This window comes from Schistocerca cancellata, chromosome 8 (genome assembly GCF_023864275.1).
Source record: "Schistocerca cancellata isolate TAMUIC-IGC-003103 chromosome 8, iqSchCanc2.1, whole genome shotgun sequence".
Lineage (NCBI taxonomy): Eukaryota > Metazoa > Arthropoda > Insecta > Orthoptera > Acrididae > Schistocerca > Schistocerca cancellata.
Window position 1 is genome coordinate 429,797,596 of NC_064633.1, and position 19,718 is coordinate 429,817,313.

The 19,718-nt window shown below is 42.6% G+C and overlaps 1 long non-coding RNA gene across 1 annotated transcript in view; it reads right to left on the reverse strand.

The window, feature by feature from the left end:
- The window catches only part of LOC126095141 (uncharacterized), a 163,241-nt gene extending 149,496 nt beyond the window's left edge, over nt 1-13,745 (reverse strand). Inside the window, exon 1 of the long non-coding RNA XR_007521912.1 lies at nt 13,618-13,745. This is a non-coding gene — a long non-coding RNA (uncharacterized LOC126095141). The remainder of the gene's footprint in view (nt 1-13,617) is intronic.
- Nucleotides 13,746-19,718: the final 5,973 nt, after the last annotated feature.

Consider the following 19,718-nt stretch of genomic DNA (forward strand, 5'->3'; position numbering starts at 1 on the left):
GTGATCATCGGTGGATTCCTAGACTTCGGACATGTATTTCATTACGCTTACAACACTCGCCCAAAAGTCCCGAGACTGATTTTATTCCTTGTGTATAAGCGTCTCCTGAACAGTAACTACTTGGAGAGCTTGTACCAACTGCTGCAAATAACAGACGTGCATCATTCACCAGCCGCCAGTGTTAAGTAGCGGACGTCAGACCGTTGTGAGACAGCGTTGTTGTATCACATATCACAATGAAGTAACAAACTGAACATCTTCAAATCGAATGTTCAAGACACTCCTCAGAATGTCTGAAGAAGAGAGAAGTGTGTGGAAAGACTATCAAATGGTTCAAATGGCTCTGAGCACTATGGGACTCAACTACTGTGGTCATAAGTCCCCTAGAACTTAGAACTACTTAAACATAACTAATCTAAGGACATCACACACATCCATGCCCGAGGCAGGATTCGAACCTGCGACCGGAGCGGTCGTGCGGTTCCAGACTGTAGCGCGGATAGACTATCCCACAGACTTTACTTCCTGAACAAAAGCATGGCACGGCACGGACGCCTGCTGTTGGAATGAAAAGAAAAGCGCGGACAATTCTTTTCAGGAAAAAGTCATCACCGGGGAGGAGATTTAGTGCTACAAATGCGAACCTACCACGCAAAGACACAGAGTAGAATGAGTCTCTGATGGTTCACCTTACCGAAGATGTGAAAGTTGTCAGGTGCGGGCGAGTTGTGGAGACCTGAAAATATTTTAAGTTCGGAATTGGCAGGCCGACCGCATGTTGTCGGACAAGAGGGGTAGCCCCAGTGCGTTGTCCAACGACCGCGTGGATGGGAATTCCATGGTGACACTGTGTTGATGAAGGAGACATGCCGGGAGTCCCAAAGACGGCGGACTTTGTGAAAACATAAGATTAGATTAGATTAATACTTGTTCCATAGATCATGAATACGACACTTCGTAATGATGTGGAACGTGTCAGGTTAATAAAAGATGTCTGTACAAGATATTACATTACACAATATATTGCATGACACTAATGATTAAGTTGTTGTTTTTTTTTCCCTTAATTTATGTCTAAAAATGCAGCCAATGAGTAGAAGGAGTTCTCATCTAGAAATTCTTTTAATTTATTTTTAAATGTTAGTTGGCTATCTGTCAGGCTTTTGATGCTGTTTGGTAGGTGACCAAAGACTTTTGTGGCAGCATAATTTACCCTTTCCTGTGCCAAAGTCAGATTTAACCCTGCATAGTGAAGATCATCCTTTCTCCTGGTGTTATAGCTATGCACACTGCTCTTACTTTTGAACTGGGTTGGATTATTAATAACAAATTTCATAAGTGAATATATATACTTTGAGGTTACTGTGAGGATCCCTAGATCCTTAAATAGATGTCTGCAGGTTGACCGTGTGTGGGCTCCAGCAATTATTCTGATTACACGTTTTTGAGCAAGGAATACTTTTCTACTCAGCGGTTAATTACCCCAGAATATGATGCCATACGAAAGCAGTGAATGAAAGTAGGCATAGTAAGCTAATTTACCGAGATTCTTATCACCAAAATTTGCAATAACCCTAATAGCATACGTAGCTGAACTCAGACGTTTCAGCAGACCATCAATGTGTTGCTTCCAGTTTAACCTCTCATCAATGGACACACCTAAAAATAGCAGACATTTCACAGTTCATGTAGAAATTAATAGTAGCCAGAGGAATTATGATACCTCAAAAAGAAACATGTACATTAAAATTATTTCCACGACGATTCTTATGGTGTAATCAGATTTTCAATATCTTAATTAGTTTAAAGTTTAGTATCTGACCGTAAATTATACAAGTAACACCCAGAAACGAATTTCTAAAATCTTAACAGTTCATCTGATTTTGTCGATCGACTTGTCTCTAGAAAGTTATAAGTGTACATCTAAAATTTTTTGAATTACAGGCATGTAACTTGAATAGTACATGTGTTATTGGAGGACAGAGTGGCCGATTACTATTGATCGCGTCAGGCCGTAAGTACCCCACAGTTACACGAAAAAACGGTAGCGGCATGCTTATAAATATATTTATTCGTCTATGTCTTTGCTTATTTCCGAGATATGCTATTCACAAAGAAAATTGGCTATATATTTACTGCGTTTTAGAATGCACAGAGACATTAGGTTACTGGCCTACCTTTTGTTTCTGTTCCTTTGATATACGTTTATTTAAAATGTATTTAATAATGTGTGTTAGAGCGTGTTTATGGTCCAGCCTTAGCAATATTTATTTTCTTCTCAAGTTATTTAAATGTAAATGCAGTATTTAGAATGTGTTTAATTATATTTGTGAGTGTGCGTTGGCTTGGAGACAGGGCGAGAGCGCTCTAGCCAATCACAGCGATCGTTCCAGAAAGGCCACGTGGAGAGACTGTATGGAAGTGGGGGCGGAGCATCGTTTCCAGAGAGGACAGAGGCCGTTCTGAGAAGTGCGGCGTGGGAGGGAATACGGGAGACGACACGGAGAGTGCTGGACGCGGGGCAGCGACGTACAGTCGTTGGAAAGACTTGGAGAGTGGAGCAAATTGCGTGTGGTCGCGAGAGAGAGAAATGTTTCGTAGTGCCGACCTGTGCACTTGTGAGATTCCAGTGGCTTCTGCAGTGCAGACGCAGTATGCGTTTGGAAGGGACTATCTCGCGAGCTATATTGTTGCTCATAACTAATTACGTGAAGTAGGAATCTACTGTTGCCCTGTTATTCAACTTATATTTGACTTAAAATTGCTGGACCATCGACACCAATAAGTGTTTTACAGTAATAAAAGGCATTCTTAAAGGTAATTCTGCTATCGTACTCATAATTTAAAGTCGTTAAAATAGTACCTGCAGATTTTATTTAATTGCAATCTTTCATTTATAATTGTCTATTCATTCAAAATTCTCAATTGCTGAGTAATAGAAACCTCCGACCATTCGATCCATGAGTATATTCATATTGTGTAATGTAGACTCAGCAGTATTTGGCCTGTACGGCAGCAACTACGTATCCCAGCTCCTAAACAATGAAACCAGCCAAAACTCAGAGTTGAAATCTTAAAGATTTCAACTCTGAGTCTGTAGGTACATAGTTGAGGGCCACCACCATTTCATTTTTTTGAACGCCCACAAAGTGACGTGCAAACTGAAAATTCCGAAAAAAGGACCTTCTGACAATTGAACATGGTTTTATGGACGTCCTGTGTATAATGCTAAAGTGATTGCGCAGTCGGTAGTTCCGTTGTAGAATTAAATCCACCATCTTAACTTTTCTCTATTTATTTTTATTCTAGTATTTAAACTTTTTTAACATACGGAGTGTGCGTTACTACTAGAGTGCAGTTTAACAACCGACCTCCTTCTGGGGAATAACGTGCTATTAAGATAAGTCACTTTCTTATAAAGTTTCTATTCTGCTATGGCGAGTTTTCATTGAATGGTCTCAGCAATAACGCTGTTTGTAATATTTGAAGCAAATAGCTCTTGGTGCTAAATTTGTCACCGTCTAAACGATCCCTTGAGGAAAGCTCCGCTCTTAGTTGAATCTTCTATATCTCATCTATGAGTCCTGCCTTATAAGGGTCCCACATTGATAAACAGTACTCAAGAATCAGTCAAACAAGCTTCTTTTAAGCAATTTATTAACTAGATGAATTATGTTTCCTTAAGATTCTTTCTGCAAATTACAGTCTGGCATCCGCTTTTCCTGTTATTTGTTTTATGTGATCATGCCACTGAATGTAATTCCGGATAGAAAGACTTTTGCTGGTTATTTTACGGTTGTTACTGTTTCCAGCAATTTTTCAACGATAGTGTAGTTGTGCTAGCTGATTTCTTTCCTATGTATGTGAAATATATTATATTTATTTAAGTTCAGGGTGAACTGATAAAGCCTACACCATTCATCAATCGTGTGTAGGTCCTTCCGGAAATCGTTATAGGAGAAGGTCCAAACATGGGCCGTGGTCTAAATACGGGCTGGCAGATCTCGGGGCACAGAAAGTGCTGCCACCTGGCCGTGGCGGGTGTAAGCCAAGGTCTACTATAAACAGCTGGTTGTGCGATCGCATGGTGTTTGGGAGCACTGAGATTTTGCGCATGAAAACCTCGATGCGGACTGCACTCTGACGACAAGTAAGTGCGTAACTACACTCCTGGAAATTGAAATAAGAACACCGTGAATTCATTGTCCCAGGAAGGGGAAACTTTATTGACACATTCCTGGGGTCAGATACATCACATGATCACACTGACAGAACCACAGGCACATAGACACAGGCAAAAGAGCATGCACAATGTCGGCACTAGTACAGTGTATATCCACCTTTCGCAGCAATGCAGGCTGCTATTCTCCCATGGAGACGATCGTAGAGATGCTGGATGTAGTCCTGTGGAACGGCTTGCCATGCCATTTCCACCTGGCGCCTCAGTTGGACCAGCGTTCGTGCTGGACGTGCAGACCGCGTGAGACGACGCTTCATCCAGTCCCAAACATGCTCAATGGGGGACAGATCCGGAGATCTTGCTGGCCAAGGTAGTTGACTTACACCTTCTAGAGCAGGTTGGGTGGCACGGGATACATGCGGACGTGCATTGTCCTGTTGGAACAGCAAGTTCCCTTGCCGGTCTAGGAATGGTAGAACGATGGGTTCGATGACGGTTTGGATGTACTGTGCACTATTCAGTGTCCCCTCGACGATCACCAGTGGTGTACGGCCAGTGTAGGAGATCGCTCCCCACACCATGATGCTGGGTGTTGGCCCTGTGTGCCTCGGTCGTATGCAGTCCTGATTGTGGCGCCCACCTGCACGGCGCCAAACACGCATACGACCATCATTGGCACCAAGGCAGAAGCGACTCTCATCGCTGAAGACGACACGTCTCCATTCGTCCCTCCATTCACGCCTGTCGCGACACCACTGGAGGCGGGCTGCACGATGTTGGGGCGTGAGCGGAAGACGGCCTAACGGTGTGCGGGACCGTAGCCCAGCTTCATGGAGACGGTTGCGAAAGGTCCTCGCCGATACCCCAGGAGCAACAGTGTCCCTAATTTGCTGGGAAGTGGCAGTGCGGTCCCCTAAGGCACTGCGTAGGATCCTACGGTCTTGGCGTGCATCCGTGCGTCGCTGCGGTCCGGTCCCAGGTCGACGGGCACGTGCACCTTCCGCCGACCACTGGCGACAACATCGATGTACTGTGGAGACCTCACGCCCCACGTGTTGAGCAATTCGGCGGTACGTCCACCCGGCCTCCCGCATGCCCACTATACGCCCTCGCTCAAAGTCCGTCAACTGCACATACGGTTCACGTCCACGCTGTCGCGGCATGCTACCAGCGTTAAAGACTGCGATGGAGCTCCGTATGCCACGGCAAACTGGCTGACACTGACGGCGGCGGTGCACAAATGCTGCGCAGCCAGCGCCATTCGACGGCCAACACCGCGGTTCCTGGTGTGTCCGCTGTGCCGTGCTGTGATCATTGCTTGTACAGCCCTCTCGCAGTGTCCGGAGCAAGTATGGTGGGTCTGACACACCGGTGTCAATGTGTTCTTTTTTCCATTTCCACGAGTGTATTTTCTTTAGATTTTGACTTAGCCCTGCATGCAGTTCGTTCGAAAAACTGTATTACTGGCACGTTATAGTTTGAGTTTCCCAGTTTTCATTGTCCTGTCTGTATTAACTAATGACCGATACGGCGATTTGCAGGAACCACAGTGTGGTCCAAATATGGGCTACCTTGAAGGGTCTAACTATGGGCTGTTCTGTATTTGGATCAATTTATATTACTGTAATTATGGTTGGAATCTGCTCAAGATTTGTTTTTCAGGGTGCCGTAAAACAAGCATATGATATACCACGCTCTACCCTGCTGACTTTAAGTAAGAAAACGGATATTACTCGACTGCTGTTGAAAGTGCTACGCTAGGTAGGCCTTCTCTTTTAGGACCATGTGTCTACGAAGAGCTTGTTTCATACTTGTTGACTAAGGAACAAAGATTTTTTGGTTATACTGCATCAGATTTGAAACGAATGGCGCTTGTCTTAGCAGAGAGCAGTGGCACTAACGCACCTTTCACCGCTGACGCAGCTGTTGGGTGTTGGGTAGATCTTTGTCTGAATCACCATTCATACAGCCTATCTATTCGTAAGCCCTGCGGCACTTCTTTCCCTAGAGCATTGGGCAACAAATTCACGGTTACCCTCTCCACGGTCAAGAATGTTTTCATAATTTCCTCTGCTCATACCTTCCTCATCAGATCCACAACGAGGAACTTCGGCTCTTGTTAGTCATTTCAACATTTCCCCACCGACAATTGCAAAGAAAAGAAGAAAACAGAGGTCGGAACTCTCTAAGAGCTTGCTTGATTACAGGATCACATTCAACGGAGAGCTCACAAGTTCCTTGGACTGGTCACTGAAGAGGAAGAGACAGCTACTTTGCCTCATCAAAAACTGAAGCAAAAAATCCATGGAAGAAAAAGGAAGTACACCCCAGGTTTTTGCCTTTTGTGCCTTTTTCATGTATGTGATTTTGCGCCTTTAACATACGAGTATATTGCAGGACACTTAACATGTTGTCACGCTCAAAGCTGGCCATAAATTAAGAAAAATATTGGCTTCCCACGAAATGCCGGATATAAAATCACCATCTTGTAACATTTCAGATTATTCACTGATCTGTTGAAGATGATGATTTTACCTCAGGAATTTCGTGGGAAGCCAATATTTTTATTACTTTATGGTGAACTTTGAACATGACGACATATGAAGTGTCCTGCAGTATATGTTAAAGATATAATATCAAATACTTGAAAATGGCATATAAAGCTGAAACATGAGTTGACCTTAAATAAACAATAAAGCAATCAAATGGCGGTATGTTCCTTCAAAAAGTATTGTATGACTGTTACTCAGCAACATAAAAAAATACCTATATTTGTGTGACGAATTATCTAATGAGATAGGCTATACCATAGACGACGAGGAAAGTGTTTTTGAGCTTTCTGAAGACCGCACGTCTTCTGGGACGGATAGATCGTGCATATTCTGCGACAGTCCATTTTTAGCGGACGCCAACAGCCAAATTTAGATTCAGTACATCTAGCGCTGTATTTGGACGCATACTGAAAGTGATGGATTGACAATGGACTTAATACCTCCGATTATTGCAAATAAATTTCCGCTTCAAACTTGTTTTTAAATACTTTTTTCCCCCTCATGTTAATGGTTGCCCATATTTGTAGCCAATATCGGCGTTTTTTGTTGGTTTATGAAACAAATTATTTAAAATAGGAAGGATGTCTTTTTAATTGTTTAACCCCCTTTAACTTTTAATGGCACATGTTATTGTAGCATCCCAAGGTTTCCTCATTAATTTATTAATTAACAGAAAAATTTTACTATGTATAACTTTAACCAGCTAAAGTTTGAACCTTTTCCGCCACAGTCTGCTGTGGTTGCTAGCTTCTTATAGACAACCGCATCATCTTCGTAGCCTTAAAGAGCTTCCGGCGCATTCTGCTAGATCAGTAATATGTATTATTAACTGTAACGGTCACATCACACTTCCTTGGGACGCCACTGAAATTGCCTTTATATCGCTCGGTTTTGTTTTTTTAACAGCAACAAGTTGATTTTTATGTGTGAGTTTAACTTTAATCCATTCCGTCACTCCTATCTGATAAGGATCTCAAACCGCGCAGCAATATTCTAAGAGAGGACGACAAGCGTAGTGTAGGCAGTCTCCTTAGTAGATGTGTTACATTTTCTAAGTGTCCTGCCAATAAAACGCAGTCTTTGGTTAGCCTTTCCCACAATATTTTCTGTCTTCCTTCTAATTTAAGTTGTTCGTAATTGTAATACCTAGGTATTTAGCTGAATTTACGGCTTTCAGATTAGACTGATTTATCGTGTAACGGAAGTTTAACGAATTCCTTTCAGCCGTAATGCGGATGACCTCACTTTTCGTTAGTCAGGGTCAACTGCCAATTTTCGCACCATTCAGGTATCTTTTCTAAATCGATTTTCAATTTTTTTCCATCTTCTGATGACTATTAGTCGATAAACGAAAGCGTCTTCTGCAAACAACCTAAGACGGCTGCTCAGATTGTCTCCGAAATCGTTTATATGGACAAGGAGCAGCAAATGGCCTACAACACTACCTTGGGGAACGCCAGAAATCACTTCTGTTTTACTCCATGACTTTCCGTCAATTACTACGAACTGTAACCTCTCTGACAGGAAATCACAAATCCAGTCACATAAATGAGACTATATTCCATAAGCAAGCAATTTCACTGCAATCCGCTTGTATGGTCAAGTGTTAAAAGCCTTCCGGAAATCCAGAAATACGGAATCGATCTGAAATCCCTTGTCAATAGCACTAAACACATCATGTGAATAAAGAGCTAGTTGTGTTTCACAAGAACGATGTTTTCTGAAGCCATGTTTCAATAGACAGTTTTCTTCGAGGTAATTCATAATGTTCGAATACAACATATGTTCCAGAATCGTGCTGCTTATCGACGATAACGATATGGGTCTGTAATTCAGTGAAATACTCCTACTACCTTTCTTGAATATTGGTGCGACCTGTGCAACTTTCCAGTCTCTGGGTACGGATCTTTCGTCGAGCGACCGGTTGTGATTGTTGTGTTTGTTTGAGCTTGTGTTGGCTGTCCTTTGTTTTATCTGTGTTGAGTTGTCTGTCCTATAGGCTATTTTAGCCCTTGTTCTTTGTGTACGTCGCCTATTCTGTGAGCAACAAACTCAAACGACAAGGTCTTAAAATAGCCTACAGGACAGACAAATCAACACAGATAAAACTAAGAACATCCAACACAAGCGCAGACTAACGCAACACTTCTGGTATTTACGAACTAACATGACAGTACTGCAAATCAGTTTATACAGGAAAGAGTAGAAGAAACTTTAATAATAGATACATGGAACACAGAAGAGCATTATAATGTAGGAGCTGTCGTTCCACATTTGATTAACACCTTGCGGACACGAAACATAGCCCACTAGACATCAAAAGTGACGTGAAAATTCTCAAATGTAGCAACAGCCCCCACAAAAACTAATTATTGAAGGCAACTATAACATACAAAAAGCCATAGTTCAATGAAAAGAAGTAATAAATAAATACATGGCTCTCTGTAATGGAGCTCGGCTCTCTGCCATCCAGGAATTATTATATAATACGAACCTATAGAAACCCTCCCCCCCACAAAAAAAAACAAACACACACACATACATACACACATACAAAATTGAAAAAGAAATTAATAAATAAAATAATAAGTTTTAAAAAAATCTTCAAACCTACTCTCTCTCTCTCTGTCTCTCTTTTTCATACATACACACACACACAAACACACACACACACACACACACACACACACACACACACACACACGCGCGTGCGCGCGCGCGCGCTCGCACACACACAAACACACAAAATGGCACCTACACCTCTGAAAGATTCAAAATAACCACCATGTACACCTTCAACTGTTTCAGTGTTCACCATATTGTTTTTCCAGCTGGTAAAGAGTGCAACAGTGACAGCTCAATATGCAGAACTTCACAGTGAAGAAGATGAGGAAAAAAGAAAACGTAAGTGAAACATAATGCAAACAGACACACACACAAACACACACACACACACACACACACACACACACACACACACATAACCTCCCACATAGAATTAATTAATTTCAAGCACAGCCATCGTAATTTTTGCTTAAATAATTCTTCTACTCTATGTTGTATATGGTTACAGATGACAAACTGTGAAAGAAAACCCCCCACGATGAAAACATAATATAGCAGGAAAACCACACCATGTGGTAAAAAGGTATGAATACATAATTTTATGCGTTGTTCAAAAATTTCTAATTACGATTTAAAAAATAATATTACATGCATACAGACAGTAAAGAACATTCCTTGTGTTTAAGAGCCATAAAATAAAAGCCCATTGATGATGCTGAAACTGTAGTGAAACATGTTTGGTACAAAGAACAAAACTGTAATTTGCTAAAGACGGACCCCTTCCAAAAACATATATATTGTTAAAGCAAACATGGACAGAAGAGCTTCAACCTGTGAGAAGTTTCATATCAAATTGCACGTCGCAGCTCGCAGCCTAACGCTTTTTACCAGAAAACGCGGTAAACATCTTCCAAATGCTCAGAACATCGCGTGTCCTAGTCACCAGCAAAGTCGACTCTGGAACGTGCTCAACTGGAAAACGTGGGATTCACACGTCATGCATAGAAAACACAGTTCACTGTCTACTACGAATTGTTTGAAGTGCCATATCGAGAAGAAAATATCACGTCGTTCTGAAGTTACATGCAGGAGTAATTTACTGTTAGGTGAATAAAAAGTAAGTGTGCTATGTGGTAAACGTCAGTAGCTCTAAAACTATTAATGGACGACACAGTTTGATGCAGGAATATTGCATCAGTAGAGAATTGCTGTCAAATGCAGTAAGAACTGCACCTGATTAGTATTTGATACAGAAACTGATTGTTTACTCTCAATGTAGACAAGTTTTAAAGAAAATGCGAAATTATCAGTGCTAAATAATGACCGTAACAAAAGTAAAAAGTGTCGGTTGTATCCGATTACAGGATCAGTGATAAACTACTGAAGCATGTGTTACGGTTAAATATTTAAGAATCAGGAGCCTGCCATACGGTTACCTATTTAACCCTTTGTTTGGCACACAAAAATATGGTGAAAGGAAAATATTAAGTTTCTTAAATTAGATCTTTATGGTGAAATGAGAACTTTTGCATCCATTCTTTTTAAAAATACATTATAGTGCCTTTAAGTGTTATTACCCACAAAAGGTACACATGTGCTATAACATAAATGCTACAATGTTTTTCCTGTGGCTAAAGCATTTCGCACTAATTCATGTGAACTGTCTTCAAAATTCCAATATTGGGCAAAGCAAAGAACAGTTCCACATTTTCCACAACACATAGTCGAATGCTCCTGAAGGCCAAGTCCCCCTCTTCGTTTTCGGTCCATAGTCCGGCGACTACGCAGAAGTATCATACCACACTATCATAGCACTGAAGCTGCAGTTTTCATTTTCCTCTGGCCTTGTTGTCTATCAGATAGACAAAGCCTGGCCTCCTCTTCACATAAAAGATCAGTCCATTTTCAATGTTCCTCTTTTCGTTTATAAGCAGTTTTATTTGCACAGAAAAAGCACAACAAACCGGAAAGGAACTTCTACACCGCTAATAGCTGCTCACGTAGTGTCAAATGTGTCTGTTAAACACGCACATCATTCAGAAAATTTTCACCAGAGACAGCAAAATGCCGCGGTATATGCGAGCTGAAATGTTGCTTGCAAGCACTATTCCCCATCGAAGGATAAAATTTTTAACATATTGTAGAAAACAGCGCCCAATTTTGATGTTGTTTGAAAGCGAGATGCCGAATGAAGTGTTATGGGTAATGCTTGAATTCGATGTCAAGCAGGAGCAGCACTTGAAGTCAGTAGCAGGTAAGCGAATAAAATATTTGATTTGTTGGGTAACGTCTGGGAAATTGACGTGCACCTATAAATGGGTCTTGTATACAGCCGGTAGTATTGCTCTTTCTAGCGGATGGAATCATTATCAGCACTTACGCCATTAGGCTTTGCATGAATGAAGACGAACATAGCTGTCATGAGAACGGAGGAGCACAAGCCATATGGCAGGTAACCTTATGAGGAATCTTTAACAAAAAAATGTGACATTTTCTAGCGTAAGCATCTTGAATCATTTCAGGGAACCGGTAGACGTTGAGAATTGTAAAACAAATCTGTTGCCCCCCCTTGTACACGTCGCTTAGGGAAAACGAGGAAGCCACTGCAATTTTCTGTGCCTGTAATTACTGCACTTGCATATTCCGTCATTCATGCAAACACCAGTTCAGATCAATGTACTTGTCCACACATAGATTTTGTTACACACACAAAATTAATGAATTATTTGCTAGCAGAGATGATATTTGTAACATACAACATTTTTCCTGCAGGTCTTGGATTCTTGCTGTAAATTGGGGGCGATCAATATTTGTAAGGGACGATCAAAACGTTTCCGTTTGAGGGTGTTGCTGTAGCGTATATGCAACGGAAAGCGCCTCCGATGCAGGTATATAAACACCGACAAGTCCGACATTCGTGTCTTTCCTGTATGTGTGCGGTAGGTGCGGCAACGTGAACCATAGCGACATTGTTACGATACGCTTCCTGTCAGGACCAAGGTGCTGTTATTCTTTTCTTGGCAGCCGATGGACAACACCGGTAGGCATCCATCGGACAACGAATAATGTGTATGGGAGAGCATATCTGTCGAAAACCACCCCTCTGGAAAGGTTCGCCAAGTTCCTTGATGATCGTGATTCGACACAAGATGCCAGTCTATCTGGGTGTCCAGCAGAAGTTATGACATCTCAAGCAGTAGATTCTCGAGCACCCGTCCTACAGTCCTCATCCCCCCCCCCCTTACGTTACTATCACGCCTGCGTCCCTTAAAAATGTCCTTGAAGTGTCGACGATTCCTGTCGGACGAGAATGTAAAACAGGCAGTTAACGAACTTCTTCACAGAATCCTAGTGCGTCAGTGAGATGATTGCCTCAATGCACTCGGCAATTTTTCCTAACTGGCATACCGATTCTGCACTCTGCGGCATTCGAACGGAAAATGTTTGTACCACCCCTTATGCATCATTGGTACAGGACATATTGGGTACTTCCGGAATTTTCGTGACGATCAATATTTGTATTTATAGTGAAAAGTGACCAATCTGTAGCCACTTGGTAACTGAAAAGGAAGCTAACGACAGTGGTGTGCATACAGTCGCCGTGAGTAAAAGAATTCATTTATCGGCAGTTCCTTATATAAGTATCACGCATGACGATAAATCTACGTTCTTGTCACAGAGCTAGTGCCAAGTTACGGAAAGAAAGAAGTAATTACCTTGAAAGCAACAGAGGTTTAACTTGAATAGCTTCGAAAATTACAATATGGGAATGAGCAAATATTTCAAAAAGTGGGCGTTGGCCATTATCTGTGTTCCTACTCTCAGATTCTAGAACATCCGTAACGGGTAAGTTGGTAAGTTTAATTTATGATGAAGTCGACGTAAATATCATCGCATTCAAAAATCCCTTTTAATGGTAATGTATTGTATGTGAGCTAGCATACAGTGCGAATAATCAGGATGAACCCGTAAAGTTTATTGAGCTCCTGCCAGGTACATATACGGAAGCGTACCAACCTCCATGGTTACCACGCGCCATCAGGAAATGATGAAAGACGACAATGGGACACAAAGTACCCTACTCCAGCCATGAGTAACGCAGTACTTACGTATAACGAGGTGGCAGTCCCAGACAAAACACAAATTCTGAATTACTTGAGGTCAACGCCCTAAACCTTTTCTTTGCTTTGCTCACCGTTTTCCTCGTTCCCCAGTAGTCTCAGTTACAACGTATCTCTTGCTACTAAGAACACGTGTCGAGTAAGTCAGCAAAGTCGCTTGTGAGAAGTACATATTTAAGTGAAAGTGCGACGATCTCACCTGCTAGCGAGACGGAAGTGACGATGGCCGCTGTCAGCCACAGACTGGAGTGGACTGGACTGGCCGTTCGCCACGTGTGTGCAGCTCGCCTACGCGTCACGTGCCTTCCAAGGACAGCGGCAGCGGCGTACCGCCGGCAACTGGTAGCGCAGCTTCAGACCAGCCACTTGACCTGACGCAACACCGGCAAGAGAAATCCGAGAGCCACTATCGGCTGTCCCTTTCCCCGCACAGAGATTCGCTTCATCGAATCCTACAGACGCCCAAACAACTTACATAAATACAGGGTCAGCCAGGAGGAAACGTGATAGTATTGATGTTTCTGAACAAAAAACTTCACATGAACGTATGCTCTCTTCTTAACCGAGTCAGACCTACAGGTGACGGGTGCCAGTCGTATGTCCTTCCTGACCAGCACTCGTATGCCAATACGACCAAAGAGGCGTCAGTCTACGTACTGTTATGCCTCTCAATGAACGTGTGTGCTGCAGTATTATTGATGACCAACTCATCGGTCTAGTTGTTTTAGACAGCAGTCTTAATGGAGTATGTAGTCTTCCTCTCCTTCAAAATGTGTTACCACAATACTTGGAGGTTATTCCTTTTTCCGACACGTCGTCGTATGTACTTCCAGCAAGACGGAGGTCCTGCGGTGTGCGGACATTTGCCACGCCGGACATTTGCCACGATTTTACGTGCTCCGGAGGGTTGGGTCCCTTGTCTCCCCCTCCTCCTCTCTCACTGAGCATTTCCGCTGGTTTACTTAACATAGAACCAGAATGTCTTTGAATTTTCCGCCACATTTGAAGAGATAGTTTTGTTGTGGAAACTATTAAATGCATCTCGTATTCAAATCCGCACCAAATTTCGAGCCTCAGTAAAGCTTCGCCAATCTTGCAGATTTTGCGTTCGTCTATATTATACTTGCCTTTTTCGGTGCTCCTGCATCAGCTTTCTGTCGTGTTTTGTGTACCATGGGGGATCAGTTCTGTCTCTTATTAATTTATTTGGTATGAATCTCTCGAATGCTGTTAATATGTCTTTGAACTTAGGCCACATTTGGTCTTCCCTTACATAGTTTGGAAGGATTGGAGACTATCTCTTAGAAAGACGTCAACCGAATTTTTAGCTGCTTTTATAAATAGATATATTTCACGTTTAGTTTCGGTGAATTTCTTTGTTACGGAATTGAGCCTAGCTACGACTGTGTGTTCACTAATCCCTGCATCCGTCGTGATGCTCAGGAATATTTGTGGCTAAGAGGTAAAGTGTGTTTTCGTAACCATTTACAATTTGAATGGCCTCGTGAACTAATTGTTCAAAACAATTTAAAAAAAGCATTTATAACAATTACAGAAGTTGTTTTCTATTTACAATAGGGTCTGAAAATGTATTTTTGTCAACATACGGAAGGTAGATTGAAGTCACTGCCAACTATAAATGTATGAGTGGGGTATCCATTTGTGATGAGATCCAAGTTTTCTTTGAACTGTTCAGCAACTGTTTCATCTGAGACCAGTGGTCTGTAAAAGGAGCCAGTTATTACTTTATTCCGGTTGTTGAATATAACCTCTGCCCATACTAAGTCACAGGAACTATCTGCTTAATGTCGCTTGTGAGCTGGAACACACATCACGTTATTTTTCCTTAAGTTGTGTTTCTTGTTTCTGTTGTAGTGCAGATCATTACAATTATGGCTTTTCCCTCCAAAACCTAGGATGCTTTCTCTGCGACCCTGTAAATACCAGAGCTAAATAATGTAGAACAACAACATACGTTACTAGCATACCATTCTGTATTAGTTCATTTCCTTATTTCTAATATTTTAAAACTGTATGTCGACTTTAGATGACATGTCGATAATAGATGATCTTATCTCTATTTAGTGAAAATATTTTCAGTCAGGTTTTGAACACTGACCCGCTACACTTTATTAACTAATGTTTCGCCGCAAGGGATATCGCATTTTAGAGAGTAAATTAATATTGAGTATGTCGTTCTTCTTTTCAAACATTCACATACCCATTTCTTCTTTCCTTATTGTCTTTTGGGCATGCAGTTGTAGTAATTAAAGTAGGCACAAATGCAGTGATCTAAAATAAATGATTAGCGTACATTCGCATACTCTTTACATCGTTCTTTTCTTGTTTCCTCTCATAGCGATAGACTGTTTCTATCGCAATCAGTAAGCGTGAAAGGAAGCTACCGTACAGACAGAGGGATCTATATTTATACTTGGCAGAACTAATTACATACTGACATAATCGTTGGTATTGCTTTTGTTTCCCAAAAGTTATAAATATTTTTATTTCGGAAAAGAAGCTCTGTATTTGGCCAAGATGTCGAAGGAGAAGGTCTCTTACATACTGATTGTATCGAGTAAGATGTGGAGACGACGTTTGAAAGCGGACAGAAGTAGAAAGGGCGTCCCTTACCTGAGGGATCGCTACCTGGCGAAGGGGCAAGTGTGGCAAATGTGCGGCGTGGCAAATGTCCGGCGTGGCAAATGTCTGGCATTCGGTCCTGCACATTCCGCACACCCAGTGACACAGTACCTCACTGAAACATATCCTGACCGCTGGATGGATTGCCGTCGAATCTTCCTCTCCTTCAAGATATGTTACGAGGATACTTGGAGGTTATTCCTTTGTCGACACGACGTCGTATGTACTTCCAGCACGACGGAGGTCCTGCATATTCCGCACACCCAGTGACACAGTACCGCACTGAAACGTATCCTGGCCGCTGAATGGGTTGCCGTATAATCATTTACTGCCTAGCGAGCTAATCCTATCCCAATGTGTCAAGTTACTGATAGCGGAACTGGCTTAAGAGCGAAGTCTACAAGGTCAGAGTGGATACAGTGGGCAAACTTCCCTCTCGTATTTTACATGTAAAGGACCGTACGAATGAGCTCAGATAGGTAACACGACTACCGTCCAGAAGAGTTACAAAATGCATCACAGTCCATGGTGGACTTTTTTAACATCTTCTGTGAGAAAAATAAAAAATTAAACAAAACATTAGATCAAGATGTATCATTTACCATCACCTGCTTATGCCTTTCCTCCACTGTTCAAGTACATACATTGATACGACTCTTTTGTTTAGAATCACTAATACTTTCACCACTCAATGCGTGTAACTTTCCTCCCGACTCACTGTGTATGTGGCTTCGTGAAATGATTTGCACGACATAACACCAGACGAGTTCAGGGCGACGGCTATGCTTCCACTGGTAGCATTGCCTAGGAAAAGTTTGGAAATTTGTCGTAAAATATTATGGGACCAAACTGCTGAGATCATCGGTGCCTAAGCTTACGTGCTACTTAATCTAACTTAAACTAACTTACACTAAGGACAACACACACACACACACCCATGCTCGAGGGAGGACTCGAAACTCCGACGGGGGAAGCCGCACGGAGTGTGTGGCAGCAGTATGTAGCCGTATCAGTCACCAGCCCTGGAAGTATTAAAAGGATCGCGATCAGCGTCAGATGTTGAGAGCGCAGTACTGAGACCTCTTATGGTGGTAAAACTGACAAGTAGATTGATAAAAGTGGGATTAAAAATTGTACTACTACATTTGTCAGCCCTTCGTTTGGCACCATTTTCTTAGTGGTAACCGCTTTGTGACACCCACGACGAGGGACAATTCTGTACCGACTGACAAAAAAGTGAAGCACTCAAAACACAACGTCGAATAACAGTGTAACTTCATGCACGTACACACCATCGTCGGGTATGTATACGATTAGAGTTGGGATTCTCCTTAACAGAGAGAGTGGTGACCACAGTGTATTAGTGCTATTCCTGTTTAGTGTTGTTACCAGCCGAGGAAATTTTATAAGGAGCGTGAACAGCGTGAGGTGCTGAGAGACCAGTATGAAGGACACGTAGATGTCACGTATTCGTGTGCGACAGCGTTATCAGCGCTTGACAGAGTTGGAAAGAAGCTGTGTTATGGGCTTCAGTTTCGCTATCTGATAGAATCATGGAATATCCGGATTTCTTCACCTACATCTACATCTATATGACCGCTCTATAACTCACTATTAAGCACCTGCCGAAAGGGTTCATATAATTACCTACAAGCTATATCTCTGCCGTTCCAGTCTCGAACAGCTCGCGGGAAAAATGAACACTTACATTTTTCTGTGCGAGCTCTCTCTCCTTTTATTTCATTATTATGACCATTTCTTTCTCTGCACATGGCTCCCAACTAAATATTTTCTCACTCTGAGAAAAAAAGTTGTTGTTTGAAATTTCATGAGCAACGAAAAACTCCTTTGTTTTAATGATTCGCACACCAATTCGTGTATCATATCCAGGGCCCACTCTCCCCTATTTGGATATAGCCCCATACCGAGCCCCTTTTCATTGAACTATTCTTTGTCCTCCGTCAGTCCTATTTGGTGTGGATCCCACACTGCGCAGCAGTACTCCAGAAAAGGGTGGAGAAGAGTAGTGAAAGTAGTGTCTTTGATAGATCTGTCACATTTTGTAAATGTTCTGGCGATAAATAGCGAGGCATTCCAATGTTGAGGTAGTCCACTGTTGAACTGCATGGGAACGTGAGGTTAGCCACACTCGTCGCCAAGTTTTGGTTGACTACGTCTGCCCTCCACAAGGCAGGATCGTCGTAGTGCGTGCCAGACACACTTCACATCTGTACCTGCCAGTCGAAAACAAGTAATGCACTGTCTTCGTCATTCTGTGTCACACAGCACCACTGACCGGAGATTAGCAGCAGACGGACTGGACCATAACTATCCAGTGAGTAGGCAGCCGCTAACACGGAAACGCCAACAACTGTATTTGGTGTGCTGCCGTGAACAGGAAAAAAGCACTTCTGATGATTGGCGCCACATTTTGTTCAACAATGAATCGTATTTCAGTACCATCCTAAGTAACCATGGTCAACGAGTACGGTAGCGACCGGGAGAGAGGTCCCATACTTCCATTGTTTTGGAAAGACTCAGCGCTGTAGCTCCTGGCGTCATGAGTATTAGGGAGATGGGGTATCAGCGCAATTTTGATATCAAATTGATAAGCAAATCAATTAAATTGATCAATTAATCGCGCCCACGCCCGCCCAACCCCACCCCCAGAAACGTCCACCCCCACCGCCAGAGGACGTTGCCTGTTTTACCAGCTGCACCTGTGCCCCCGCACAGTCCGCCCCCTGCCCCCTCCACCACCATGTTGGCGGGAATTTCGAATTTTGGCGGGAATTTCTTTGTCCCAGAGTTGTGCTGACATCCCACCCCACACCACCCAGCCCCACCTGGGATTTGGTGGGAAAAGGACAGCCTGTGGTGGATAGGATGGACGTATCTTTATTTAAACAGTCTTTATTTAAACAATTTCAGGCAGTGGCTCCATCTGGTGTGTTCACCATGGGGTCAGGAGTCCAACTGACCTAGTACACAGCAGTACCACGAGAGGGTGCCACGTCCCTCCCGTGATGTAATCCAAGATGGCGGTCTGGAGGCGAGCGGCAGTGCGTTTTCTGGGACTTAAACCCTGGTGCTTCAGGATGGATAGCCCAAGTGCATCTTCTGACACATGGAAATTGTCCAGATGCGGGAGAGAAAGGTTAGGTAAGTCTACTTTATTTGTTTTGGTCGGGAAACTGACGTCAATATCCATCCTAATTACGTAATTAATCACAAAGATCAGTTATAATTACACAACTATAAGCATAGCGCTGCACAAGGATGGCGTAAAATCGCAATACAGCGCAAAAAATGGCGACATCATACAACTATATTACGAGGTGCATTCAAGTTCTAAGGCCCCCGATTTTTTTTCTAATTAACTACTCACCCTAAATCGATGAAACTGGCGTTACTTCTCGACGTAATCGCTCAGCAGACGTACACATTTTTCACAACGCTGACGCCATGATTCCATGACAGCGGCGAAGGCTTCTTTAGGAGTCAGTTTTGACCACTGGAAAATCAGTGAGGCAATAGCAGCACGGCTGGTGAGTGTGCGGCCACAGAGAATATCTTTCATTGTTGGAAAAAGCCAAAAGTCACTAGGAGCCAGGTCAGGTGAGTAGGGAGCATCAGGAATCACTTCAAAGTTGTTAT